This window comes from Sparus aurata, chromosome 14 (genome assembly GCF_900880675.1).
Source record: "Sparus aurata chromosome 14, fSpaAur1.1, whole genome shotgun sequence".
Taxonomy (NCBI): domain Eukaryota; kingdom Metazoa; phylum Chordata; class Actinopteri; order Spariformes; family Sparidae; genus Sparus; species Sparus aurata.
The window spans coordinates 16,708,153-16,730,919 of record NC_044200.1 but is presented as its reverse complement, the minus strand read 5'-3'; the positions used below and the strand labels follow the sequence as shown (position 1 = coordinate 16,730,919).

The following is a 22,767-nucleotide window of genomic DNA, read 5'->3' as shown; positions in this document are numbered from 1 at the left end:
GTCATGTATAAAACTTGTTATTGTCTATTAAATAATAACAACCACTCTAATAATTACTCTACATATCTCTGACATGTAAATCGGTAATCAAAAGGCTCCATAAAAGGCATTTGTGTAGCCTTCCAAGACCCCACTGTGATACAATCATTCACTCGTAGCTCATCTGCTTTCTCTTACTCTCCATCTCTCTGCGCTATCTCAGATACTCACCCCATTTTATCTCTCTTCGTCTCTAAGTGCAGAAGCAGTTACGTAACTAGGCTATTAGAGCACCACTGGTCCTCTAAGCACACCCAAATGTCAAATGGGGAAGTGGGCGAGTGCTGGGAAAAGGCTAGAATGGCTGGAACTAACTTAACTGTCACAGCTACCACTAAGGATGCTCGAACGAACGCACAACAAAAATGAAACACTGACAACTAATAATAACACTCTTGTGCTGGGAAATTTCCAATTTGGAGAGAAAATTGAAAGCTACACTTCCTGACTAAATCTGTTCCACAAGATGTTATACAATTGTATGCACAAATTAGAACAATGCATTCTGCACACTGAAAGCTCTTGAACCATAACAGGGCTTTCCACTAACACACAGACTAGCCAGCCATAATACATAAGTAGCCAGCCGGGGGGGGGGGGGGGGGGGGGGGGGGGGGGTGGGTAGTACGATCTTATACACTGGTCTAATGTTACATTATTAATATTATTATTACATTATTATTATTATTATTAGCCTAAGTGTGCCTGCAGAACAGGCAGCCTATATTAATTTCTCAGACATTTGCTCTATTATTATTATTATTATTATTATTATTATTATTATTATTATTATTATTATGATCAGCATCAATATCTACTCTATATATTATATTATTATTATTACAAAATATCGCATCTTCTTTTATTCATTAGTGTAACTAAGTATGCCAGACGCTAATGCACCAATAAAAACTGTGATTTGCGCACTGAAAATAATGAATAATAGGCTATACAAGCTCACATAATATTGCATCATGAGGCGTTCTGGGCTTGTAAATATCTTATTGTCGGTGCATGACACCTTCACAGTCTGCAGTGGTGGCTACACAATTAAACACTCAGTGAACGTTCTCCCTTAGCAACTAATGAAAATACACTCTTAGAGTCCGTTTGGTTTCATTTGTACAACCGACAGTGTTTTTTGATGCCAGCACGTGTCGCAGGTATTGCTAAATGGACGCTGGAAGAGAAGAGTGGATTACCGGTGATAAAATAAACGTATTATGGTGAGCCCTGCTTCTCGCCTACGACGGCCGACACACTGACTCCGCTAAGTGCGCGCGCACACACACCGCGTGTCGGGGCCGCGGATGAGTTTCTCTCCCTTGTGATCAATGAAGTCGGCGATGATCGGAGTAATTTGTGATTATTATCAGTACAAGCACAGCGAATCACAATTTTAATGAGTGCGGTTCAGTTTGACACTATTGTCAGTCTGTTAGAAAAACATTTAACTTTATTAAAATCGAAAAATAATAGTCATTAAAGTAGCCGGCTGGAGTTAACTGTGTAGTCGGCTATATGGCCGGCAGCCGGCGCTTGTGGAAAGCACTGCATAAACTAGATAGGATAAATTCCTTTGTTAGACCTCCCATGCAAGGCAAAAGGCTGATCAGACTAAAAATAATTCCACAGTCATTCACTCGCTGAATAATACCTGAAAGACAAGAAATCACCTCAACACATCTCACGTGTCAGCCAGTCTCCACAGAGAATCATCTTGGGTGCAGAAAGCTATCTCGAGGTCAAGGAGACACTCTCTCACTCCCCGATATTTCTGTATACCAATCGTTTACTTGAGGAAAATACAATTCCCCTGCCCATGTAGCAACTAGATAAATTTGATTAATGTTACAACCATGTGGAGAAATCACAAAGCAGAGCAAGTCATATCAATCATGCCTTTATGAGGCGCCATGTAACCATGTGACCATCCAGAGATGGCAAGATAGGGAGGAAAAGATATGCTGGGGGTGATATTAAAGTTAAATAACAGGCATCACAGACATGTGGTCTTACACGCTTTTGATCATAACAGAACAAATTAGTCTGTGTTTTCCCAGATCACTTACAGAAGAAACCCCATTTACCACATACTGCCAACCTTATGGAAAGAAAAATTTGCCTGCTAACAGTACAATATTACCAGAGGACTGTCGTGACCGCACAGGCACTGTGATCCGATACAGTAAGATCAGCCAAAATTCAAACTAAAATAGTCACTAATCAAATCTGCTGTCATTGTTTTCATTATAGGGAGCGTGGGATACCGAGACTGAAGTCAAAAATATGTCCAAATTATTCACCTTAGGAGACCGAGATCTTGAACGCATCATTAAATAAAAAGAAACCTGGCATTTCACGGGCCAACGGGTAAGAGATGAAAGAGGCTAATAGAGAGGTCAAATGTGAAATTAAGAAGGACAAATTAATTCATAAAAAGAGAGCCGAGGCCCAATTTTACACTGGCAGAAAAAGATCAGCTTGGAGAGGCTTTAAATCCATGGCAGGATTGCAGAGTAATACCATCGTTGGTACAATATGTCGCACTTAATATGGAAAACGGACTGATAACAGCTCGTTTATCCAGTGAGCCATCATTGCCAATAATGAGAACTTCTCTGTCTTGGCGATTCAAATTATGCTTTATTTGATATGTTTTTCATATATTTTCAAGACATATTATTCTGCTGTTTAGGAACTGTGTATATGATCAAGTTACAGACTCTCTAGGAGGCAATATATATATATTGTGGCAATGTATTGTTAGCATTTGTCCAATGTGTGAATTGATAAAGAATAAAAAAATATTCAAGGAAATAAACAGATTAATCTATGTATACGATAATAATCATCAAGGATTATTGAAGCACAAGAGGATCTGCTCTAATATCATGTCCTTGTTTTCTAACTTTGAGTGTGCCACTTCAGAACCAAGGAGCTCGTCGTGCAGACTGAATTCTATAGCTTTACACATACACACATGAAATTTGAGTTCCTTCTCCCTTTAAAGTAAATAGCTTTGGTCACAATGTGGAGAGGACAGGGGAGGCGGAGTGGAAACTGCTTTGAGTAGAGCCCAGATGGTTCCCAGTGGAGGCCTCCTCCGAGCCAAGATGGCTCCCGCCGGAACACAAATGGGCTCTGGTAATCTCATAAACGCTGGGATTGTGTCGACACAGTGGACGGGAAAGAGAAAAAAGGCTAAAAAAACCCCACATACACTCAAAACCATGCGTGTGTATGCACAAGCACATACACATGCGTAGTCATTCAAGTACAAAAGACAAAGCCATTTGGTACCATTGAAGTGAAACCTGGCCCGAGGGTATGTTTTAAAACTGCAGCAGATTTAATTCACTTAGCTGTTTGAAAGTGAGCAAAAAAATCAAAAAGGCTGCGGTAGGTGACACGTCATGTCAGAACCAAACCCTGCACTAAAAGAAAATGAAAGAACACAGTGGGGTTGGCAATCTAAAAATTGGCAAGCAATAGGATTTCCTTTTATAACCACATCCAAACAAAACAAATATTGAATACCTGGAGGGGGAAGCAAATGGATATATGACCTAAAGTTACGGAGAACAGACTTGAGTGTCCGAGCCATTTCAGAACCCATGAGGTCCGACCTGGCATGCGGGTTCGAGGCTCGATTCAAGTATTGCCCTATGCATACATTACGCGCTATGCATTCTCTCATCGAGAAAAGAGAGCGGACTACATACATAATGCAAGGCTTGGAGGATATGAATCTGTCAGTCAGTGCTTTCAATCATCACGGACGGCAACTCTGCTGCTATTTAAATCTGAGTTTTACTGCGCACTCCAATTACTGGGATCGCGGTTATCACCATAGAGATTTAAGTTTGCATGAGTCAAATTACCAGGTCTGGTCGTAAAATTTTAAAGGCTTTGACGGTGGCAAACATAGCATTTGTTCAGAGTGCACTGCAGACTCCAGAAGGAGAGGGAGCGTGAAGAGAGATGGAGACATTTTGGCATGTCTTCATTCATTCTCATTAAGCAACAAGGAGGCAGCTGCTTTTATGGCTACTGTACTCCGTCACTTAGCTGGGCTCTTTCCAGTCTTTTGTCTGTCTGCGTATATAAAATCACATTAAAGTGTAAATATAAATAGTTTTTAAAGTAGCAAGTGAAAATATACTGCAGGATAATATCTATGTAGGTGCGTTTGTGCATTTGAGTGTTAATGGATTAAGCGTTCATTACATTATTGAAACAGGGTGCATCTGTGTAAGCGTATCATGTGTCAGCGCACACAGCTGAAATGACAAGGCAGGGGAAGGCCAGGCGGACCTTGATGTCACAGGGAACAAGCATCGGTTTGTTTTCTCTCCATTTCTGCCATACTATCTGCTCATCTCCCTCAACACCCTGACTCAGACAAAAACAAACAAGACTGGCAGATAGACGGACAGAAGAGAAATACAGACACAGAAAAAAGAAAGAAAAAGATAGAAAGACTTGAGTCACTCCCACCTATAGCCCTTTGCTCATCCAGCAGAATAAGCCATTTATCAAACTGAGCCTAGGAGAAGATTGAAGGAGTGATGTGGAGGTGTGGAGTGTGTGCGCTCTTTTGTGTGCTCTCGCATAGAGATCAAACCTCCTCTGAGCAATGAGTGATCCTAAGCCTTGGGTTGAGGTGCAAAGTGGGGGAGAAAGGCGAAAAAGAGTGAGAGCAATCAGATAATCTCCAAACCTTAATTCATATTCCTAACCTTCCCTATTCACTTAACAAAAATCAATGGATACTTAATTCAGAGTCATGAATGCCACATGAGAAGGACAGTTTGTCCCACATGAAAGAAAAAAGCTGAGCGTCGATGGGTCAGCCTCACTGCACTAAGACCAGTCTTGCGTGAAAACTCCATTTGGGGGTATGAACGGCCCCATCCAACAGAAGTCCATCATCTCTCAGCGCTGCCTGTGACACTGGCTTATATGGATCATTTTTCTAAGTGGACACGCAGAGTTCCTTCAAATGATACATCTGTATCCCCCAAGCAAGATGCACATCCACAACTTTGATCAGATCTCGACCAAAAATCAATATCTTGTGGAAGGTGTTCCTGGTGGGCGGAGATAATTAATCAAAGCCAAATTGAAAACTGAATCAAAGTGTCCGGGACGACAGATGAACGGGGAGCAAAAACAAATAAACTGACAACTACTGCTAGGTAATAAATATGCTATCAGTGTGACAGAGGTGCTTAAAGCCATGACAGCCATGTGCAAGACAGCTTATTACAGTGATCCTGTGATGTGTGTGTGCATACAAGAAAGGTATTTTAACGTGGACGTGTTTTAGATGTAGCACTGTATGGGACATTCTCTGTTTTATGTGTGTGTGCAGATAGGCATTTAGAGACAACTCCTGGACGTGTATGTTGGATAATATTTTGCTTACAAAAAAAAGGGCAGATAAGAAAAATGTCAAGCTGTTGAAGAAAAATGACTTGCTGAAAAAAAAAAAAGCCCCAAAGCTGTTTACGCAGAAGTAAAGAGTGCTGTCATTTGGTTGAAAACCACACATAAGGCACATGTTCTACGACTACCTTTCACCCTCTAAAAATCTCCCCACAGCCTATTATCAATAGTGCACCCATTACTAAGGTCCATAAACTGCTGTTAATGGAACACAGTAGAGCACAGCATGGCCAGAAAACCGGGTCATGTGCTGCATTTGTCAAAATAAACATTAGCTATTTGATTGTGGTAACAGGCACTTTTTCAGGTGACGTCCTAGATATAAAGAGACCTAACTCTAAGAAAGGAGCCCTCTCTCTCTTAAGTGCTACATTTGTTTAGCACATATCTCATTTCCCCAGAACAGGGATACCCAGGCATAAAACGGCAAAATGTGTTAGCATGTCACTTTGGTCGAATCGAGAGGGGAAAAGGCCACTCCATTCCGAGAAAAATCTATAAATATAGATCACCTTTAAAAAAAAAAGAGAGAGGGGGGGGAGACAGACAGAGAAGAATAAATGAATGAATTAAACAAACCGCTATTGATCCCTTAATGGCATAGATCAGGCAGGGATGTAAATAGTGTGTTAATGGGGCCGGTAATTAAAAAAAAAAAATGTTTGCATGGGGAGAACAGCTGCAGCCAGTGTTAAAGAGGTGTGAGCCAGCAAACTGGTGACCTGTGTAGTCTCCACCACAAAGGAGGGACAGAGTGGGTAAAACAGGTCACCAGTCATCGAACGGGAGTAAAAATGTGGGCAGTGAGACTGATCCTGTTTTTATTGATAACAGCTAAAATGATTGACCTATTTTTTCTTTCAAGCCCATATGAGAAAATATATAAGATCAGTGAGACATTTTCAATGTAACAGGTGCTGTTGAAAGATATTGGGTGTTCTCAAAAGCTTAGAAAGAAGTCAGTGACAAGCCTTGTCCGAGGCAAGAAAAAAAAAACATTCTCTCGATCAGATAAACACTGCAGGGAATTGTCTGCTGGCATTTTGATTCTTGGCTAGCTATGAGATTACGTTTATCACCATGTCCACACAAAACATATTTCAAAAGCCTGGAGGATACAGACTACAATATCAGCACCACCAAAACACAGGGACTTAAAGAAATGAAAAAGGTTGGGTGAGGTGACGCTTCCGTGTCTGTTATTCTAAGCCAGTAGGATACCTGGGTGTGCGGGTTATTGACTGTCCCCGCTTTGGTGAGCCAGCACAACAGCTAAGCTTCAGGCCAAGGGGCAAACCTCTGGCACCAGCCAATTCCAAACTAGGCTGGTTCATTAACTATCGGACCACGGGGTCAGGACAGACGGTTATTAGTCACATGTTGATCGAGTTAAGCATGAGCAGGGGAGGCTTTGATATAGTGGATACAAACATCTGTATAATACAAAAACAAGTATTTCTAGCAGTTATAAGCAGTTTACAAAATGTAATGTAGTTGAGTGGCAACAAAATATGCAGATGTTATAGTTGCTGATAATTACTGGTGTTACTAATTGTTTAAAAGTGTCCTAATATCTGTTTACAACTACATTACAGAGTGATGAATCAACTGACTTGATTATGTATACTGCCTATAGTGCAGATTGCAGTTGCATTAGAAAGACCTCTTCTTTTAAAGCGTGGTTTATGGTGAGGACTGACCTCACCCTGGCAAGATACTGCTGTCCACGGTGCTCACTGCAGCACTGAAGTGTGTCTCAATCTGGCTGTCCAAACACATTAGTGGCAAAAGGACAGTTTTGGGACCCACATCACTACCTCCATGCCCAGAGTCTGCAGTTACAGCAGCAGGTGCATTGAGCAAAACAAATCTTTTACTGGCACTACAGCAAACTAACTAAAGTACCCTCCAGTGTTGCAGATTTGGGGTGATTTATCTCAGCCTGTTCACCTGTTTCTGCTGCAAACAGTCCAGTTTTTAACATTCTTGCAAAATTTGAGAAGTTCTCAAAAAGACCTTTTATGAACTCTCCAAAAATTGATACACTATTACTCGGCTCTTACATAAGAGGTGAGATATTTTTTGAGAAAAACAAAATCTTAGGAATAAAAGACTAAATTGTTTTTCAAGATTTCAAGAGTTCTGACCAATTTCAGCGAAGGTTGATGTTGCTACCAATGGAGGACTACCATGTGCACTTGATAGGAATGTGGTTGTGTGGGTGCCTGTGTGTGTATGGACTCCCAGGGTGATCAATGTGACTCAGGGGGTCCCATGCATCACTGTCAGGGGCAGGCTGCTGTCTGTCGGTGGCAGGATGGGGAAAAGTCAAACGGCTTCTCTAATGGCCAGGGCCATTAACGGTGAAGCAAACAAGCATGATCTCCACCATTAAACCTGCCTGATGCCCATTAATGAGTTTTTCTTTTTATCAATAGATAATTGACGCTTGCCCTGCATCACTGTTGTGACAGAACAGGTGAATAAGGAGGGTTGGATGGAGAGGGTTAAGGGAAAGAGATGGAGCAGCGGGCAAAGACTGAATAAGTTGAATTCTAGTTAATGCAGCTGCAGGGGATAAAAATCCTCTGGCATTGTTATCTTCTAATCATTTTGAAGCTGTTACACTGGGTAATTGCAGAGAATATGGTAAACAAGTGACAACAGCAAAAACTGAAATAACTAACTTGTGGTCCTCATTATGAAGAGTTGAGATGTTGACATCTACAAATGATATAAATATTAGCTTTGTCAAACCTTGACAATGTGCCCTGTCCTCTCGCCCTCACCACATCCACTCGATTCTTATTGTAATGCATACGATGTCGATCCTCAGACAAGAGCTTTGAAAGACTTCTGAAGCCTTCGCAGAATACGAGTTAGAGCAAAGATGGAGAGGGAGCGAGAAAGCAGAGGTCAATAGTGAGTCGAAGCTGGCGTTGTCCTCTACAAACGACCTACAGCAGATTATCTAACTAAAGCAAAAAATGGAGAGATCTACTGCTGGAGGGGTTTCAAGACTGCACGAGGCAATTTAAGTGCCCTATTGTCAAAACAAATATATCCGTTTGGTGATGACATACAGTCTGAAACAAGCGAATGACTTTGCATGATTTTATGGCTGTTTATTGAGAGGTATGGACACTGGGAGTACTATCCATTAAAGCCAATGATCTAGTGAATTTACCCATTACACTCTAGGATTAAGCTTGCAATATTTTTTGGCATTGATCAGACACAGTTGTAGCCCATTAAAAAGAACACATGAGCAAGGTCATGCTGAATCATGTAAAAAATAAATGGACTCTGGTTGGAACCTGCAGGCCTCTGCGATGCTCACTGACCTTTGTGAGCTTACTTTTCTGTCATTTCTCCCCCAAAGCCACAACATGTACAACAATTGGACACCATAGGGGTTTTACAAGTCCCAACACAGTGAAAGGGTCAGTGACATCAAGTAATGCAGGACCTGTGGCGAAGTAATGACCGACTAGATTCAAAATCAGTCAGTCTCTTTCTATCTGCCCCAATGGATCAATACTGTTGTGATGAAGCTTGATCCTGTTACACACTGTGCCTTGCTAGGGCCTCCCATTTTAATCCATTACCCCAATAGTCCTGTGATCTTGCATCATATCAGCACTGTTTAATTTGATCGGGGAAGGGGTACAAAGCACATATCATAAAACTTACTATTTTAGGGAGGGTTGGAAGAAAAAAGAGAAAAACTGACAGAGTCAGCAAACCTAATCATGCTAAACCTGTAGTTAAATTAGTTTATAGATCCTTTGTTAGCCTGATGAAAGACTAGCTCAGCCCGCGCACACAGCACCAGAGGTAGCCGAGCGAGAGCAAGGATCTGCATCGGGCTTTAACAGCCTGGTTATTAAAATCAATAATGGCAATAACTACAATCCATCTCATTTTTAAGAGAAGGGTGACATGACACGCCGGTCGATGAATATTGAGCTACATTTGTAATATTACTAATATCAAATAATTCCCCTTAACTGGATGGTGTGGGGGTGAAGGTGGGAAAACACAAATTGAACGAGGCTGTAAGTTATTGAATGGCTGTTAAGAACAAATGTCACACAGCTCAGTGAAAGTTATTACTTTGAAACGGTTTTCATTTTTTGTCAATAGCAAAGCTTGCTACAACAAATCTAAATGGAAAAAAGTAGGAAAACCAAAAATTAATTGCAGCCCTTGACACATGAATGGAGACTGTAATTTGATTTTTAAGCATTTTTCACTTGGCTCCCAGAGGTACACTGTGTTCTAGGTTGAGACACCCAGCGTCTCGCGGCCCGAGGGTATTGGAAAGCAATGAGAGGTAAGAGTCCAAATCTTCAAATCGCTGCCTGGAGCACTGAATGCTTGGTGGGAGCAGTCAAGCCACATTGAGCACATTTAGGGGTGGTCAAAACGATTGGAGAGGGCATTGAGCCACATTACCTCTCAAAGTGACAGCGTTGCTTTCCTGCAGATCCATTTACAGTTATACCTTGGAGTACATGACCAATAAAGACCGGCCATTACTTTGCAGTCACTGTGCAGTACAGCAGCAATGCAAACATGGAGAAATATGAAATAACAATGACATGTTTTTACTACCAATTTTACAACCAACACAGCTTCACCTGGAAAGCAGCTATTCTCTGGATACCATGAGAATTGCTACTGTCATCAAATGGCCACTAGCGATTTATAGCATATTGTGGTGAGTTAAGTATTTTATTCATTTCTAGGTGTAGAAAATGGTCGCTATGCATGGTTCATACAAAAAGGATCCCAACAAACTGGGCAATTGCTGCTGCTGCAAAAAAGTGTGCGTTTCCTTTTAAATGCGGTTACCAGTTGGTACAGGCAGCCATATTGGTGGGGGAGAGAAAACCACACTGCCTCTCTGGTTTGGGGATATTAAAATAGTGTAGCTTACAAGGTGAACTCATAAACAACACTCTTACAAAAAACTAACTTTAAACGATTACCATCTAAATGAGGATTGTGACTGTTTAGGTGGTAAGACTAGTGCAGGTGTCTAGACACTTTCTGCCTGTCAAACCTTTCCAGAGTGATTCTCCATAGCGACATCCACCACATGAGCAGCTGTTTCTTCAATCATGCTTCATTTGCCACAGCATTATGAATCAATTTAAGATTTCATAATGGAATTTTAAATATTTATGATCCTATGGCTGCAATGACCAAACTATATTGGTGCTCCATAGATAGATACGTAGGGAAAACGGTGGAGTTGGATGATTTCTTACTGGACATTCCAGTGTGCTGACAGCAGTAGCTGATGAGGGTGCATAGAACCCTTTGGGTGGAGCTAGACAAAACCCAGCTGGAGATTTGTCAAAGACAGGAGAATGAGAAGTAAGGACTGACTCATAACATCAGAAACTGAATTAAGCTAAAAAGATTAAGATTTTTTTTCCCTCCATTTGAATTAAAATGCTCCCAAGAGAGGAATTAGGCAAAATACTCAAAATCTGGTATAAACGGACAGGAGCTGTGATGTGGACCGATTCGTTGTTGATCACTGACTTACAATATCTCCTCAACTTTCCACTCACTCCCAGAGATAATTCATTAACAAGGGAAATCTAAACACAGGCACTGTGTCTTTGGTGAAATAACTGTACAAAAAGAAGAATCATAGCACTGTGGAAAACATTTCCACAACTCCCTGCATTGTGGTAATGTTATTTGGACCTCAATGACCTCGGGGTGAAAAGATGGCGGGTGAAAGCGAGAGGGAGCACGGGACAATCATGGCCGGGCCATCATCATTTGTCTCCACCTCCTTTTCTATCCTCTTTCACCAGTTGACACTGCAAATGGCATAGCCAGCCTGTGTCACTCAAAAAGCCATTTCTGTCCTCCTAGACCCTGCCTGTGCTGACAGAGTGAGAGAATGAGGGGGGAGAAAAGAGGGAAGGAAAAGAGCCGACAGAGGCATTTTTCAACATGGCTTTTTGTCAATTTCTGTGTGCTTGTCAAAACGAGAGGCAGTGCCCAGTTGCTAGGCTAGTTGGAGAGTTGTTAGGCAGGGGTTGGAGCTGGAGTGTGGGAAAAGTGGTGGAGACAAACCACTGAAGAGGTCCTCCATGTTGCTAGAAAGTAGCAGTTATGGTAAAGAGTCTACATTGCAGGCTGGAAGCTGCCAAGCATCTGTTAGAAGCAAAAAACATTCAGACTCCACCCAACTGAACTCATTCTCAGTTAAATATGTAATTTCCAACATGGTTGGTTAAAGATATCAGATCCAGGAATCTAGAAGAATATGCCTCCTGGTTAAGTGGAACATTATGTACAAGACACCCAACAGGTACCACTAAGAGAGTATTACATTTAGCTGAAATGAATCTTTTAAGCCACCAGGTAGCTTGCAGATCATGTAATAGGTAAGGATGATATGACCCCAGTTGGCAGCAAATGGGATATAAAAAATCCTTGCGACAAATCATTGTATAATCATTCTTCAATTTTGGCAATCCAATTCAACCTCTCCACACGTTCAATCACATTAATGGCAGCCGACGATAAACAAATGAGATCTGGGATTGAGATGGGTGGTTGGTGTGTGTGTGTGTGTGTCTGTAAGGATGGAGAGGGCAGGCTGATTGAATCAAGTCATGCCAACTTAGGAGCCACACAGTCAGTCTGTTGTTGGACTACAAATGAAGATTCATTGGCAAATACAATTCCCCCCCCCCACTATATTTCTTCACCCGCAACACATTTTGACCAGTCACAAGCACATGATAGTTACTCTAATAAGTAGTGTAAAATAAATGGGATTATAGCCACCTTTTACCTGTCTTTGGTTGCGAGCCTACCTTTGGGAACATGCTATCAATGAAACACAGGTCTATTATAGGTTTGAGGAATGAAAAATTAGGTGGGTGGATGTTATCATCTCTTGCTAGTAATTTCCCTCAGCCAAGTGTGGGTATCCAAACTGAATATTTGGGCCACAGTCAGAGAGGCAAGGATACCTGGACCATAATGGACTGGTTAATGGAGTGCTGACTTTTAAACTAAAGAGAGTTTTCTTTTTGGCTTTAGCTTTTACTGCATTTTGGATAATGACAACACTTCTGGAGATACTACTTAAGCATCAGAAGATCACCTATACTGCATTTATTTCATTTGTCAAAGCAGCCATGCTAATGGAAGGCAGATTTGTTTTCCTTTATTGTTAATATTTGAAGTGAGCCTCTAGCTCACAACAAATTACAAGCATGACACCCTCAGTTTGTTTTCACTTTACTCTGTAACTTTGTTCCAATCATCCCTCTCCTTTGTTTTTCGCCCGCCATTCAGTGGGGAAACGGAATAAGAAAAAAAGAAAAATCAGTGTCAAAAACAAGACTGGGCCTCCAAACACCTCCATAATGAGGAGACAAGGGAGAGAAATGGGGCTAACATTTGCGGAATCAGATTGAAAGCAAGTAAGAGACAGACAGAGAGAGAACGCTAGAGGGGAGGGGGAGAAGACAACGAAAAATTAGAGGCCACAAATGACGAAAGAGTGTTGAAGGCGCACATTTGTTTTATTTTCTTCCCCGTTCCTCCTCCTCCTCTTTCTGCCCCACAAGACTCTGGAAAGGCAGATGCTGCTCATCAGCACTACCTCAGAGAGGACATGCTGCAACTAGGGAATCAGCACAGAGAGAGATGGAAGATGCGTTGAAACCAATGAAAGAAGCTCAATAATTTGGCAATTCATTTATCACACGGTAGGGCTCGGCTACATGACCTGAAATTCATATCAAGGTAAAATCTTAGAAAGTAAAATAATAAATCATGTTAGTTAAATCTAAATGTGTTACAAAACTCCAGAACAGAGGTAGCAATAAAAGGGACAGATGTCTGAACATGATTCAACATACTTCAAGTAAAAGCTGTTAAATAACATCCATTCTGTTACACCAAATAAGTTAATTCCACAGCTGGGTTCTCTTAGCATGAGCAGAGCGATGAGTCAGTCATGCATCAGTCAACGATGTCAGTATTGTGTTTTTTCAATTTCTTTTTACAGCATCTCTAGGGCGCGAGGGCTTGTGTTAGAATTGCAGCACATTCGTAACTGTTCTTTTTAATTGTGAACTAACCCAGGCAGGATCGTGAAGCATGTTCACAGTAGACGGTGGCTCATTCACAGCTCGATTCATCATACAACAACCAAGTACAATTGACAGGAAGTTGAGTCATTCATGAAGGCACATCAATAATAGTGGTGTCGATGTGCCAAGTGACGTCACCTAACGCTGTCAGTGTTGGTTAATAACAGTTTGATGGATACGTGCATGATCAGGTAAAAACTTTATATGGCGACCGCTGTCACTATCTTTGGCTGGCGCCGTCACTGTAACTATGGTTACAAGTGTTACTGTCTATCACAGCATCAGCTGGGAAGTAGCTTTTTTTTTGTAACTGGATCATATAAAGCCATTTTGGTGAAGAATGTCAAACACTTGTACAAATGTACATGCATGAGTGAACACAAGCACACAAAAAAATTGGCACACTTGCACTGTATCAGATAAGATCTCTTCAACCGACACAGCCATAGCAGAATACAAAAAGCATGAGATCATGTACTTGATACATTTGGCGTAGAACCCAGTTCCCTGCAGGAGGGCTTTTAACACCACCAGGTGTGTGATATGACAATTGTTCTTAGGATGGAAATAGGATGGATAACACTCACTTCAAAAACAGCCGCACACAGACTCTCTTCAAATTCAATTTCAACAATAAGGCCACAGGCAAAAGCAGATACCCCACTACTGTTCATGGAGTTACAAGCTACAGCAACCTTGTGGCCAGCTCAATGCTCCAGTTGCCCAGAGTTACTGCCTGGATACCCAGTGGGGCACCTTCAAGAAGTAAAAAACCTGCTGTCTAATGGAATTTCAACTGAATTAATAAGTGGAGAGCTCAATTATTTCCTCAAAAGAAGATTTAAACTAATGTGTCTCAGTGGTTTCATCAATTCTCAGTCATTTATTGCTGTGCACAGCTGAGCCACTAACAAATGGGTGGCAGAACAGTGATAGGCGACAGGAAAAACAAATGGCAGCCCTTGAACAAGAGGGTCTAGACAGTTAAGTCAGCAAAGCAATCTCCAGACAAAACATGCATATTAAAATGCGTACGCAGGCACTGCAAGTTTTGCGAGCACTGAGTGTAGCTGAAAAACAATCTGAATCAACTTGCAGCACATCTGAGTCAACACTTAAGAGACAGTATGTGTGGAGCAAAACATAAAACACCTGGCGGAATCACTGCATGTGTAATACATACTAATTTGACTGGATACGCTTCATGAATTTTGGCATTTTCACTCAGATTACAGGAGGCTCCATTATAAAGATATGTTAGAGAGGCACAGAATTACAAACTGTTACTGCATATAAAACTAAAAGTGCAATTCTTATTTGAGTACTATGGCAGCAATTGCAATCAATGTCATTTGTTGTTTTGCAAAATCACCACTCAACACCAACCCTAAATTTGGTTGCTTCATTGTTAGTTACTGTCGATCACTAGAAATAAGAAAGGCAAAATGAGCCATTGAGATACATAAAAGGCTTCCAAGTCAAAATAATAATTTTCAGCAGGATGTCAAACACTGAGTGGCAGGAAAATGAAAGTGAAATCAATGTCTGCCTTGGGAAATTACCACTGTTCATCCATGTGTCAAGCCGGTCCTATGTGTGGGGTGAGGGGTTATTATGGAAAAAAATAACCGGGCCACACGCCAATAAACACAACTAGAGTGCAAGTGACCTAGACTGATGCCATCAGTCAGAGAAGCGGGAAGCAGAGAGAACAGAGAGAGAGAGCACCAGCAGGAGCACCAGTAGGCAGCAGCAGCATGGATCTATAAAATATCTACCAGCAAACAATTACAGAAAGAACAGAGGCTCAAGAGACACAAAGACGAAACATATGGAATGCACTCAGCTACTAAACATAAAAGCCGACAGCTTTTAATGTGTCGTGACAATGCAAGGGGAATTTCTCCACATGTATGTTTAGGAAGTTAAAGAGTCCTGTGGATGAAGAATGGCTTCACGCTTCATTTAGTCCATTCCGTTGATATCATGTTAAATTTTAACAGCTCACAGCATCATAGTACACAACATTTATCTAAGTATAAACGTACAGCATGTGACTTAGTGTGCAGGTCTTTCTGCAGATAATGGGGTTTCAGTAGAAACAAAATGACAGGATAGTGTGTGACAGTAATGAATCCATCCCTTAGAAAATTTGCTGCAAAGAGACATATTCTCTTGCACAAATACTTAACAAGTAGCATTGACACACACACACAGGTGCTCAAAATCCTTGCATGGCAAGATCATAAAACTGCATTTGCCTTTGAAAAAACAACACACATGAGCGTGTCAGCACACTAGCGGGAACAGAGTATAAAACTGCAGCCGATTGACTTTTTTGGCATTCGGCTCAGCAGAAGTAAGCAAAAAGTGCTAGCTCCCCCAAACGAATCATGCCTGTTCCATGCTGTGCGGATGTGCCAGTAACAATTACCTAGTCGTCATCAGAATCAAATACAGTTTATGGAAGGTTCCCGCACATGCATCAAGACACAGGCAAACTCATGTCAGCCGGATGTCTACCGTCTACAAGTCACTAATTTCCTCCCCTACTCCTGGCTCAGGGCAGGCCAACCATACCAGTTTTAATCCCCAAAGCTATGTAGAATTGCTAACACGCAAAAAGGGATTAAAGGCAAAATAAGGCTGTGTCTGCATGTGTGTCTCAGATATGCCTGCATTAGCAAGATTTCATACAACAGCTAGATTTAGAAGAAAAGCACTTCTGTGTGGCAGGCTCAGGGCATTTGGTCAGGTTTGCTTAATTCATTCCAATCCCAATGTTTCCAAGAATGTATTTTTAATTTTATTCAGCTGCTTAAAATTCAGTTCTTGTTTTTGGATTGTCAACCAGACATGCACGTGGCAAAGAGAGTAAAAATTAATGTCCGGTCCTTTAAACACAGACGTTTAGAAGTACAAGTTTATGAGGTGTACAACCCCAATGCCACGCCTCCCTGCCCTGACACCGCTATTTCTCCTCGTGTGCGTTCACCCACACAAACACATGTTGCCATGTGTAGTGGTACTTTGGAGAACTCAATCGACATCCTACCCTCAGCTCTCCTTAGTGACTGTAAGCGGACTGTGTGGGAGGACTGGCTCTGATAGAATGGACTGCTGTGTTATTGACTTCAATTTAGAAAGTGCTGCCTGCTGCTTCCCCCCCTTGCTTGCCTTCATAGCCAGGACCCTGCTGGCCCCCAGCCGCAGTCGACCTCCGGGGGATATCCCTGATTGCACTGCCACAGAAAACACATTTAAGCAAGGTCACAGGGTCTGGACTTAAGCAGAGGGGGGGCGGTTACTGTTTTTCTTCAACCCATATTTCATATCCATCCTTCTTTGTGCTTTCCTTCAACCCAAAAGTGTGCTTTTCCCTCACATTACCGCCTTCCTCAAGTCTTTTCCATAGACATTTAGCAATATTGTCAACTTCCACTCGGGTGTGTTTCTCTCAGCCTCCAGCCCCATCCCTATCCTGCATTGTCTCCTACCTGCTTGGATGGACAGCTGCTGAAGTGTTGTATTGTTGGAAGCTGCAGGTACATCGGCACCAAACATTTGACGCTGTGCTGGCTGCGCACATAGATTAGACACACTTAGCTTGGCTTCTCAAATCCCCAGTATGGGGAGAAAAAAAAATGGAGGCAGAGAGACAGCGGATATTACACAGGAAAAATAACTGGCTGGGAGGCGAGTTTTCGCATTAGAGAATAGACACACACACACACCCACACACACACAGACACACTCCTACCCTTTCTCTGCACGTATACATATAATCATAGTTTCAGCAGTCACCCTACATACCTCAAAGTGTCTTTGACTGGTGAGTTTTTCTCTTTTTTAAGATCACACTGGAGAACAGATATCTCATTCGAACGCAGATAAGATAGAGAGGCAACTATCAGTAATGAAATCCAAATTGGAAGCATATTAAAAAAAAACACTGTAGGAAAACCATTGGAATGCAGTTTGAAAGATGTGTAGTGCCTCTTCTGAAATATCTGGCACAAGGAGAGGCAGGCAGTAAGACACAGAAATAGGCTTAAAAAACACACAAACACAAACAAAGATTATTGGCAAGCGGACAATCTATGTGCTGGACGATGCTGCTGTAATCTGGGTGTGGCCCGGTGGATTTGAAAAGATGAAAAGCTGTTTCATTCTTAGCTTCCATCCCTGGGTCTGTGCAGTAACAGGCCTCTGTAGGGCTAATCCTTCCCTACATGAAGCTTGATGGAGATTCTGGGATTAACAGTTTCACAGAAATAACATGGTAAAGAAGGTAATTGTTGCCGAGATTTTAGGGAGGGGAGGGTACTTGAAGGTCAGGGCATCATAGTTTAGAAAGAAAGGAAGAAAGAAAGACAGAAAGAAAGACAGAAAGAAAGACAGAAAGAAAGAAAGAAAGAAAGAAAGAAAGAAAGAAAGAAAGACTGGGAGTATGTTATGTCAGTTCACCACCCCGGGGATGGATAGTTTAAGATGGTCTACATAGGGAGATTTAGTTTTAGAGGCAAACTAAGAGCTTTTTGCAGTGCTACATGTTTGATCCAATTACCTCTAGCAGCAGAGCTTTCATATTTGTCACTGTATAAAGGCGACACAAAAAGCTAGCCAATAATATCAGTATCAAGTGAGACAAGACAAAGCTTTTTTTAGTATGCACAATAAATCACTGTTTCCTCTCCGATTCTATCCTATGCAAACATTTAGGTAGACGATGAGTGTGAGGATGAGGATTAAAGCAGCCGCCCAACATAGGACTAATGTTGCATAAAAATGTTGCAGAGTAAACAACTCAGTGGTTAGGAATTTTGTTTTGACCAAGCCAAGGACATTAAAGCAAAAGGAGAGGGAGGGGTGGATCTGAATGAAGACGGCATCTTTGCTCCCCAGGAGCTAAAAGTCCAGAAGATTTAGCTGCTCTCTCTGCGGTGAATTACTATGTTTTTACCTTCACATTGCTCAGAGAATGAGACATCCATTTCCTACGGCCTGGCAGTTGGCAAGGCAACATTGTGATGAACGCACATACAGGGATGCTCCATGAATCCTAATGAGGCCAGCTGACCAATGACGTGGCCGGGGACAGACGGGGGGAGCATTAGCATACGGTGAAAAAGGACTTTATTTCACATGCCTGGCCCATTAAAAGACAGTGTCTTGGGGTAACACTTGATTAAAATCCCATACTCAGAAAGGAACGAGGTAGTAATTGGTGAAAACTATGTTTAAAACATTCAAAAGACCAAAGTGAAAACACTCCTACTTCTCTAAATATGCATGGAGCACTTTCTCCTATCTAGCGATCTTGGCTCATGCTGATTGGGTTAACAGTGCTAACCTACTTGTATCTTTCTTCTGCTTCCAGCTAACACGGCGCTAGGGCTAATCCCTGCTCTGGCAGCCAGTTTGAACACAGCTCAACATAATGAAGCCCATTAGTCTGGAGACAATGGCTGGTAGCGAAGCTCAAACACTGAATAACACCGGATGAGAGAAAGAAAAAAAAAAACGCTCATCTTTTACTGTGTGTCTTTAGTTGCCATGGCCTAATATTTCCTTCATTTGAGAGCACACACAAAAACATATGGTGAATGAGCAAACACAATTAACTTGAGACTGGCCTGCAAATAGTAGACCAGAGGAACACTGTAGGAAGTAGCAATTTAGGGAATGAGAGTGAGGGCATGGAGACAGAGGGGAGGACAGAGGAAGAGAAAGCAAAAGAAAGAAGGGGAAATCTGTGCAGCAAGAGCAAAAGGGAAAAATGAGTAAAGAAAACATGAGTGGGAGAAACAATGAACGGGGACATGGACAAAGGCAAAGTAAGAAGAGTAACAAAAATGCAAAGAGGCCAAAAAGGAGGAGAGGGGGGACAAAGAGAAAAGAAGAAAAGAGATGAGTTTAGAGTAGGGAGAGGACAAAAAATAAATAAAGGTTACTACAAGACCACCACTCATTATCAGAGTCTAGATTAAAACAAATACTTAATTAGCATTAAACCCTGTTTATTGATTAATTGTTTGACAAACCTAACCGGCCAAAGCTGCTCTAAATAAACATGACTGTTGTAGTAATATCAGAATGCTCCATGAAGTAGAGGCCACACAAGGTCAGTGAAAGAAGACTAGCAGGGGTGAGCAGGTATTGGGATAAAACAACAACTGGACACACGGAGGCCACTAATATATCCTATTGCCTTTTATAATCCGTTGATATGCTGGCATATGATTGGTGTGTGTGTGTGTGTGTGTGTGTGTGTGTGTGTGTGTGTGTGTGTCTCTGTGTGAATGTGTGTGCGAGTGTGTGATGAGAAAAATGATAAACAGAAAAAATCCCTACCAAGCAGTTTAAGCCTTTACTGGGACACCGATAGCAGCTTGTCTGTGTGTCGGTGTGTGTGCGCGCGTTAGACGTAATCTCTTGCAGAATTAATTCCTGGAAATTGAAATGAAAATGGGAAAGAAAGTGTCCACTAGCAGGTCCTTTACCTCAAGGTCAGCATCATAGAGTTTGGGATGTCTGTGTTGGTGTGTGTACACATGTTTAAAGTACGGTGGCCTGGAGAAATTGGTTTAAGATAACATTTTGTCAGGATGGGGGACAGGTATGCAATCGGGCACTGGGACATTACAGGTTGCTTAGAGGGCATCCTCACTCACACATACACACATAACCACACATACAAATGCATACAATTTGTAATAGCTCTCAAAAGCACAAGACAAGCTCAAGAAAAGGGTGTCTCTTGTAAAGTATCGCTCCGTCTCTTTTAAACACAAACATGCGCACAAAAATACAGATACACACAAACACTAAAAAAAACAAAAAACATATATGGATTGCCAAAGGACATATGCTGTAAATCCTTGATCATGGCAATGGCAGAGGCAATGAAATTATCATTAGATCTATCATTCGATTGTTCATTCCACAACTCAGAGTGTCAGTGCTGCTATATCACACTGCAGGCTATTCACCCAAATGGAACTACTGACACGCACACACATGCAAACAGACACAGGCTGCTGACCTACATGTGACTGGCCGCAGCCCAGATTTGCTAGCATTCACCTCAGGGGATGGGTTCTGAAATGTTTGCATATACCCATTGAGCATGCTGGCTGAATGGCGGAAAGGCCGCACCGAAGTAGGTCGTCTGGTACCCCCAAACTACCCCCAGTGCCCTCCTGGCGTGATGCAGGAGGGGTGCCTCAATAAAGCCTTGGGTAAAGCAGAAAGGGCAGGGGTTGCACAGCAGGGGCAGAGGCTGGCATGACCGCATGAAGGTCCCACGAATCTGACAGCTCATCAAGCCGTCATTGGTGGGTACGTGCTGGAGGCAAAGCCTGACAACACTCTTCTTGTCAAGATAGTGTAGGGATATACTGGCATAATTTAAACCTAGAAAGACACTCCAAATCAAACAGTGAAGCCAGGTTTGCAAATTCTGCATTGGCCTGAAACACACAATCAGATTTGACTTCAGATACACCCCTAAAAGATGGCCACAAGCTGATGGCTTTTCTGGTTCACCTCACTGCCAATGTCAGGAATGTCATGTGAGCAGAGCACACACAGACACACAGACATATTGGACCTTGAGAAAACCTTGTCGTGATCACAGAGTTTGGCTGACCATCAAGCCATGTTGGCCATTCCGGGCCAGGATCAAACTATAACGCAAGGGGTTGACCACATTTGGTCAGTGGAGCATTACAGAGTTTGGCGGGCCGTGACCCAGGCTTCATCAGTAGTGGGAAAGCTGAGTGTCCACTGACAGACAAAAATAAAGTGGGAATGGAAAAGACAAGAAAGAGAGAAATGAACAGGGTGAGGGCCAAAATGAGAGAGCTACCCTGGCAGCGTCGGTCATGTTATGGGTCAGTGGATGATTTTGGTTAGATAGTGGTCTGGGATGCACTGTGCCGGGTGGGTAAAACACAACCTGAACTCATTCGGGGTCACTTGCTCATCAAATGGTGGCACAGCACACCGACAGAACAGTGCAATGGCACCATCTGACAGACAAACAAAGCTAGCAGTGCCAGTGAGCACACTGTACTAGATCGGATTTTGTGTATGATCAATAACCACACTGAGAACCACAAGCCTTCATTTGCAGCTGGCTTAACTGACAATAGATCAATAAAATGTTGATGTTGTTTTGAGCAGCTCGTTTTCCGCACATCCTGCATTTGTATAATAGCCTGCTTCTTCATGACTGCTTGAACATATGCCTGCATTATCTCATGGTTTCACATGCTTGGAGAATGCAGTGAGAAGGATGCAGCAGTGCAGCACACCTTTGATATCACTCTCAATTTGGACGCGGTGCTAGGGAATCCCTGTGGAAAGGAAAGGAAAGGAAAGGAAAGGAAAGGAAATAGCCTCTTTCTTAACAAAGGAAAATCCCCCCTATACTCCTGTGGCTGCCACCTCACTGTTACATGTGCTTCATTGAAGCCCATTCGTATTCAACCGCAGAGAAGTCAAGGAGAAAGTATGTGTGTGTATGTGTGTGTATAATATAGGAGTTGGCTCTATACTCCTGTGCCGGTGGGAATAACGTACTGCGCTACAGGCAGTGTGACCTTTTCTAGCTGCCGTGCTTTTTCTCCTCCCTCTCTCTTTCACATGCTTACTCTCTCGCTCAGACACAAAATCACACACACACACACAAAATCACACACAGACACACACGCAGCCCCGTCACAGCTAGCTTTACCTACCATCAATTACAGACAGTGCTTCCTAGTTTAATGGACATGAGGCTTGTACAAATCATTGGAGATAGAGGGGTGATGGGACAGTAGGGTGCATTTGTTTTGCCTATTCTCATGCGGCAGGAAGGTAAAGCATGTCTTGTTTTCTCCTGTTCTCCTTCCTCAGCATGACCTTTATGGTTGTGTGCTTCTTGAAGCGACAGCTTGTGCTCAAATTGAGGGTTAAGGCCCGCCTGTTTAGAGTGCTCTAACTACTTGCAAAGGCATACATGATGGAAGGGTGGGGGGACAGAGAGTGTAAAAAAGCCTAAGGTATAGACACAATATAATGGAAGGTATTAAAGCAGCTTTATGAAATTGTTACACTCTAAACTTTTAGTTCTGTTGCTCGGAGGAGA

At 42.2% G+C, this 22,767-nt stretch overlaps 1 protein-coding gene across 1 annotated transcript in view; it reads right to left on the bottom strand.

Moving 5' to 3' along the window:
* Positions 1-22,767, bottom strand: part of snd1 (staphylococcal nuclease and tudor domain containing 1) — a 174,651-nt gene that overhangs the window by 68,179 nt on the left and 83,705 nt on the right. The gene's annotated exons all lie outside the window — the stretch shown is intronic.